The sequence below is a fragment of the Peromyscus leucopus genome, chromosome 3 (assembly GCF_004664715.2).
Source record: "Peromyscus leucopus breed LL Stock chromosome 3, UCI_PerLeu_2.1, whole genome shotgun sequence".
NCBI classification, from domain to species: Eukaryota; Metazoa; Chordata; class Mammalia; order Rodentia; family Cricetidae; genus Peromyscus; species Peromyscus leucopus.
In genome coordinates this window covers 141,102,801-141,110,006 of record NC_051065.1, presented here as the reverse complement: position 1 = coordinate 141,110,006, position 7,206 = coordinate 141,102,801, and positions in this window count along the sequence as shown.

Here is a 7,206-nt window from a genome sequence, read left to right as displayed (position 1 = left end):
TTTCTTTTGAGACAATTGTTGTATCATACTTGCTATGTGACCCAAGCCTGCCTCAAACTCACAGGACTCTTGATTCAGTTTCTTCACTGCTGGGATCACACCCCACAGATTTACACCATGATTCTTGTTGATAGTTCCTATTTTAAAAAAAAAAAAACATTTCTATGTTTTATAAGTACTGGTTTATGTGCTTTTTAAAGCTAACTATAGCTATTAATCACTTGAATACAGCACAAATTAATTAATCCTCTACTGCTGTACATCTAAGTTGTTTTACAATACTTTGTTGTTGTTAGTTTAAAAACTACATGGGATATGCATTAGAAGATACTTAGAAAGACATTTTATGCCTTGAAGTCACAAGATTATCACAATCCCTCTAGTTTATTTATAGTCTACCAGTTGTGTGTGAAAATATTCATAATTCATTTTTTAAAGATGAGATAAGGTTAATTTTCTTCTATGTGAGTTGTGCCCATAAGTTTGTGAATGAGAATTCCTGGAAAAAAAACTGTGTCAGCAAAGAATGATTTACTAATTAAAACCACAGTACTGGGGTTGAAATGTTGCAGATCCAGACGCATTAGCTTACCAAAAATATATCTAGCCCTTTAAATAGCCATTTCTTTCCCACCTGTGTCAGAACTAATGTCCTGTGACTAATAGATAAAGACTTCATGAAATCTATTAACAGACCACAAAGTTCCACAAACCTGAAAGCTAAGAATGTCATCTGATGGCCTATACATCTTCCTCCATCATTCTATAAGCCCTTCTCTGATGTACCCACCAATCTATGTTAAATTTGCCTCGATTTAGAACTTGCTCCGTTCTGTGAAACTACAAAACTCCATGAAACTGTTTCCACCTTGAACATGGAGCTGTGATCACTTAAAATGGCTCCAGAATAAACTACTGTTATTCCCTCTAAGGTGAAAACTGTTTGTATATTAGCAGATCTCCATTCAAAGCTCTTGCTGTGCATATTTCCAGTGAGGTCTCACACTCTAACACTGAATGCTGAAGGCTTTAGAAACTTCATTGAGACTGGAGATACAGTACAGAGGAGGTCCTTGCATGGCATTTGCAAAGGCCCAGGCTTGACTACAAATATCTCCCGGCATTCTTCCTTTTGTAGACATAAAAAAATTATATATCATTATAATGATGATAATAAAACAATTATAATAGCAACAATGATAGTAAAATCAACAAAAAATAATAATGGAGGAAGGGAGGAAGTAAAAGACTATTTGATTTCTAGTCTGTTGCCATGAGCTAACCCTTGGTAGAATACATTGAAATCTCTCGCTAAGCTTTACTTTCATTTTATTGTAGCTTTTCCATCTTGCTGCTTGTTTTTGATGACACCAATTTAAACTGTTATTCCAATCAAGTGACAGAGGTTAATGGAGCACTGGGGGATGGGGAAAGGGCTGGAGAAGAGAAGAGGAACTGAGGATGCAGTGGCAAGGGTGAGCTCCACTGGACAAGGCCAGAGGAGAACTTCCTGCTTCTCCCTTCCTTTACTATCTAGCCAGCCTTTAATCATCACTCTTAGCCTTCATTCACTCCCACCTCCAAAGTTTCCTCCTGACTGTTTCACAGTCTACCCATGTTCTCATCACTAGGTTGTAGAGCTTGTGTCTTATATGACCAGGTTCTATCTTCTATATTGTTTCTTGTTTGAACTTAAAAAAAAAAAACTTCCATATTTATTATTATTGTGTTGTAGTGTGTGTGTGTGTGTGTGTGTGTGTGTGTGTGTGTGTGTGTGTGTGTGTGTATGTAAGTGTTTGAATGCATCCATGCCATGAAGTGTTCATGGCTGTCAGGGGAAAATTTTGAGGAGTTGGTTTCTTTCTTTTACAATTGGTTCCATGGATCAAATTTAGGGATTTTATCAGATTTGTGTGAATCTGGGAGCTAGGAAGACATGAGTGGAAACACCAAGCTCCTGTGACTTCAGGTAAGTACCATCATTCACAAAGTCTTTGACCACAGTAAACAAAAGTATAATTTCTGTTCAGAGTTGCTGTGATTTTTTTAAATAGGATATACAAATACCTTTTTGTTTGAGGCACATTATCACTATATAGTCCTGGCTGGTCTGGAACTTACTATGTAGACCTGGTTGGTCTAAATTTCAAGAGATCTCCTGCCTTTGCCTCAAAAGTGCTGGAATTACAGGTGTCAGCTAACACACCAGGCTTCACAAATAAAGTTTATGATCATAACCTGGTAAATGGATAAATACACTTGTATTCAACATTAAACATTGTTATTTGAAGTTCAAGACTTCAATCTTTCCTTGTCACATAAATTGAGCAAAACACTGAATCTTAAAGACTTTTATCATGTGGTTATTGGGAGTGTGTCACTTACCTCCAGGGCTGGAGTAACTGCCATGAGGAATATAAACAGAAACCCATAGATTTCCATTTTTTTTTTTGAGCTTTCTAGCCTCCAGAAGCTTCTCTAGGACACAAATTGAGCTAGCTTTCCTATGTGACCTTGTCAAAGAGCACAGGTGTTGGAAGAACAGGATGGGGAGGGTAAGTGAGCCAGTGAGGAACCAAGACAAATCTACAGCAGTGAGTAACTGTTTGCCTCCATAATAATTCTAACACTATTTATTGCAACTGTGGACATAACTTGCCTGGCAGATTATTTTCTAGCTATAAGGTTTACAGCTGCATAAGGATGTTGGTAGATTTTTCTCCCTCCATAGCCTATGTCAACTCCTGTCTCTGTGTACACTAGTGAGCAGCAAGAAAGCTTTCAGGTATGTTACAACTTGATTTCGCTATGCCCTACAAACTAAGTGTTCAGCAATAGCATCTCATAATACAGTTCTGGTGGAAAACTGAAAGCAAAACAATATCCTGTGCTGTTTCAACATCTGCACTGGGACTTCTTTGGTGGCTTGTGTCTTTTGGAATTGCCATTATCAACAATCTCAGAGTATTTCCATTCAGCTGCAGTTACCAGTTCTGGGCCTGCACAAGTTTCAGTCTGTCAACAGTCAGTCTTGGGTGGGGAAAAGTCTCATGGAACATTATCCCTCCCTAAGAAACTATTAGCTATTGACAAATGCTGGGGGAGAGCTTATTGTTTTCTTCCATTTTGTCCCTATGAGTGAGCACACCAGGCTCTATGATATAGTTCTTTACCTGCAGTCTCCAAGATTGACCTAACTGGGGCAGTGAGCAAAAGAACAGAAAAAAAGACAAAGCAAAGCTGTGATCCGGTGGTCTGGGCTCTGTAATGGAGAAGATGTGGCACCCTGGAAGCATGGCATTTTTACAATACAGAGTTAAACAAGATGACAGAGTTATTGTACGCAGATGAACAAGTAGGTAGTGCTTATGGTTTACAGAAAAAGATGGAGTAAGATTTAGCATATCACAGAAGAAGCAGCCTCTGTAGGAGAGCACTCTTTAGAACATAAGAGAATTAGGATGAGAATAATCAGAATGCATTCACAAGAGACATGAAACTGTCAAATCTATTCAAATTTTTTGAGATGGAAAAGGGGAAAGAAATCAATGCAATTTACCAAATTAAATAAAAATAGCAGATTTCTATTGCTGTAATAAGATATCTAAGTCTGGATGATTTGGAAAGATAAGTGATGTACTATGCTCATAGTCTCAGAGGTTAGAGGCGCAAGACTTGGCAGCCCCATCTGCTCATCACTATGATAGATGGCATTATGGAGGAACCACATGGAAATACATGGAAAAGGGAGAAATCAGATGATGAAGAAAGGAAACTGAAAGTGGTGAAGGATCCCTGTGGTTTTCACTACAGCCTCTTTCTACAGAACTCAGTCACTCATCAGGAGCAGAGTTAATCCCCCTACAGGGCAGAACTTACAAAGATCTAATAACTGAGTACAAGGCTGGAGCTGAACCTCCTGAAGGTTTGACCATGTCTGCCATCTGCACCTGAGGAGCAAGACTCCAACATGGGAGCTTATAGGAGACAAACCACATACAACAATGACAGTGAGAAGTGAGAATCCTACATAATCATTCCACTTCATGCACAAAATCATAGAAGTCAACTCTCTTTCCTAAGAAAACAGTCTACTAGGTGCAGACTTCTTCCACATCATCAAGAGATCCTGTAAACAAAGCTACAGGTGGCCTCTCCATTCACAGTAGGAGACTAAAGGTGTTCTCTAAAATACTGGGAACAACAAAAGGAAGCCATGTATCCTTAGTGCCCATAACACTACAGTTAAGGTCACAGCCAGGACAAAGAAGCAAGAATAAGAAACAAAGGAGGAGGGGAACTAGAAATTTTTCTACTACTCAGAAGATATGATTGTGACAACAAAGAACAAACATCCTAAGGAATCTATTGAAGAAAATACTGAAAATAATGGTAAATTTAGCAAAGTATAATTGCAGGAGTGAGGTTGAAAAAAATTAGTTTCATAACTGAACATATAACTATCAAAACTTAAATAATGAAGTATTGTAAAATTATGAGTACGTGTAAAGTATTTTTCAAAATATTGAGAAAAATGAAGACCTCACCAAATAATAAGCAAAAATATAGCCTTGAGTTCTAGGAGTACTGTAAGGACAGTAATATTTCTACACTATTTATTCAGTGAAACCCCATGTGGCATTTTGAAGAGCTTTTGAGAGTGAAGGACAGTGGAACACTGAACATGGAGGATTGGTGCATTTCATTATGTGGTGCTATACATGTAAAGTGGGACATGTGTCACTCCACATTTGGACATCTCCATTGAGACAGAGCAGAGAATTGCAAAATTCACCCACAGAAAGTAGTTGTGACACTAAGCTCGTTACTCAAAAATATTAGCTTGAGGGAACTGAAGAAATGACTAAACAGTTAAGGATATGGAAACTGCATTTTTCTCTCAATTTTATCATGAAACCCAAATGTCTCTGTTTATCCATCTGTTGCTGGACATTTAGTCTGTTGCTAATTGATGGCTATTATGAAGAAAGCAGAAAAAAAAAAAACGTGATTGAACAAGTGTCTCTGGAATTACAGGTAGAGTCCTTTGGGTATATACTGAAGTGTGATATAGCTGGATCTTTTTTATTCTATTTTTTGCTTTTTTAAGACAGCGTTTCTTTGTGTAACAGCCCTGGCTGTCCTATAACTCACTCTGTAGACCAGGCTGGCCTCAGACTCACTGAAATCTGCCTGCCTCTGTTTTCCAAGTACTGGGATTAATGGTTTGTGCCACCACAGCTTAGTTTCCCAGCTTCTCAAGGGATAATCGTCCTGATTTCCAGGGTGGTTGAAAAAGGTTGTATTCCCACCAGCAACAGATGAGTGTTCCTCTTACTCTTCATCATCACTGGCATGAGTTTTCATTTGTTTTCTTGATCTTACCATTCAGATAGGTGTAAGAAAAAAATCTCAATGTGGTTTTGATTTGCATTTCTGATGACTAAGGATGTTGATCACTTCTTTAAGTGTTACTCAAAATTTGAATTTCGTCGGTTGAGAATTCTCTATTAAGATCTGTACCCATCTTTTAATTGTTTTTTTTTATGTACAGTTGTTGGGCTTGTTATATAATTTAGATATTGTCCCTCTATCACATGTATACTTGGTAGAAAACTATTCCCTTCTATAGCCTGGCATTTTCTCTGAGTGACTATTTTTTTGCCACACAGTAGCTCTACAGTTTCATGAGTTCCTTGTATTAATTGTTTTTTAGTGAATGTGCTTTGATGCTTTATTCAGAAAGACTTTTACTGTGCTTATGAGTTCAAGACTATCCACACTTCCGTTGATATCAGATTAATTGTATCTGACTACATGTTGAGGTTTTGATTCATTTGTAGTTGAGTCTTATGCAGGGTAATAAGTTTGCATCTATTTGCATTTTTCTGCTGGAAAACATCCAGTTTGACCAGCACTGTTTCTTGAAGATGCTATCTTTTTACACTGTGTACTTCTGGCTTTTTATCAAAGAAAGTATGGTACATTTACACAAGGAAATATATTGGGCTGTTAAAAACTGAAATCTTGAAATCCACAGTTAAATGAATGGATCTAGAAAAAAAAATCATCCAGAATAAGGTAATTCAGACCCAAAGGACAAACATGGTATGTATTTGCTTATATGTGGATGTTAGCTGTGAATGTAGGCAATATGTAGGCTATAATTCTATAACCACATAGGTTAGCTATAGAGTAAGGGAGTGAGGAAGGGTTAAATCAATCTCAGAAATGTAAATAGGATTGATACTTATAGATGGATGGAGGAATCAGACTGGGAAGACAAATGGATGATAAGGAAGAAAGAGGATGGTGAGAGAGGAAATATGAGTACAGACAGTGAAAAATAAGGGCCAATGAGGGGTATGGAAATATAATACCTCAGAAGCTTCCTAATATCTGTATATATTAAGGTGATTTAAATGGAATAGCCAAATAATGGGGAAGATGGAGCCCCAACTAAACATCTCTCATCAACCTATAAAGCATCCACTCCTGGGAATGGGTTTTATGTAATCAAGTTGTTGGGCAAAGGGGCAACGTAGGATTTCCCAAACAACTCAGGCTATTGTGCAAGCTATTGGTTGCTTTCCACAAATAGATGGTAAGGCCCCATTGTTAATGATAACACCTACACAACTCATCAAAAATGGAGAACTCAAGCTGGTGCCTACCTAGAACTTCATCCTTTCTGACTAGTGTTGATGATACTGAAAGGTACTCTACATGCTACCAAAGGATAAAGATAAACACCAACACAGCTGCAAATCCTTCATTCTAAAGAGCAACTGATCTGCAAAATATGCTGGTATAATAGTGGTACAAAGCTTGGTGGAGAAACCAACCAATATCCAATTGCAGTTAAGGCCCACTAAATGAAATAGAACCAATAACCAATACTGCTTAGGTTGCCAAGAACCTGAGACTAAGGACCTAGAGGAAATCCAAATACAACTTTCTGCTAAAAGAGTATAACTATAAAATGAATCATTATGACATTCTGCTATACTCATAGATATTGATGTAACTAACCGTCTTATTAAATAAGAAACACAGAAACAATGTAAAAGAGAAAGCCGAGAGGTCAGAGCTCAGAGCTAAAATCTCACCCTTCTGCCTGCGGTGTCCCAGCTTCCCGAAAGAGGGCTACTTCCTGTCTGTATGTCTTTTTTATACTATTATTGTTCTGCCTTCTCATTGGTTGTA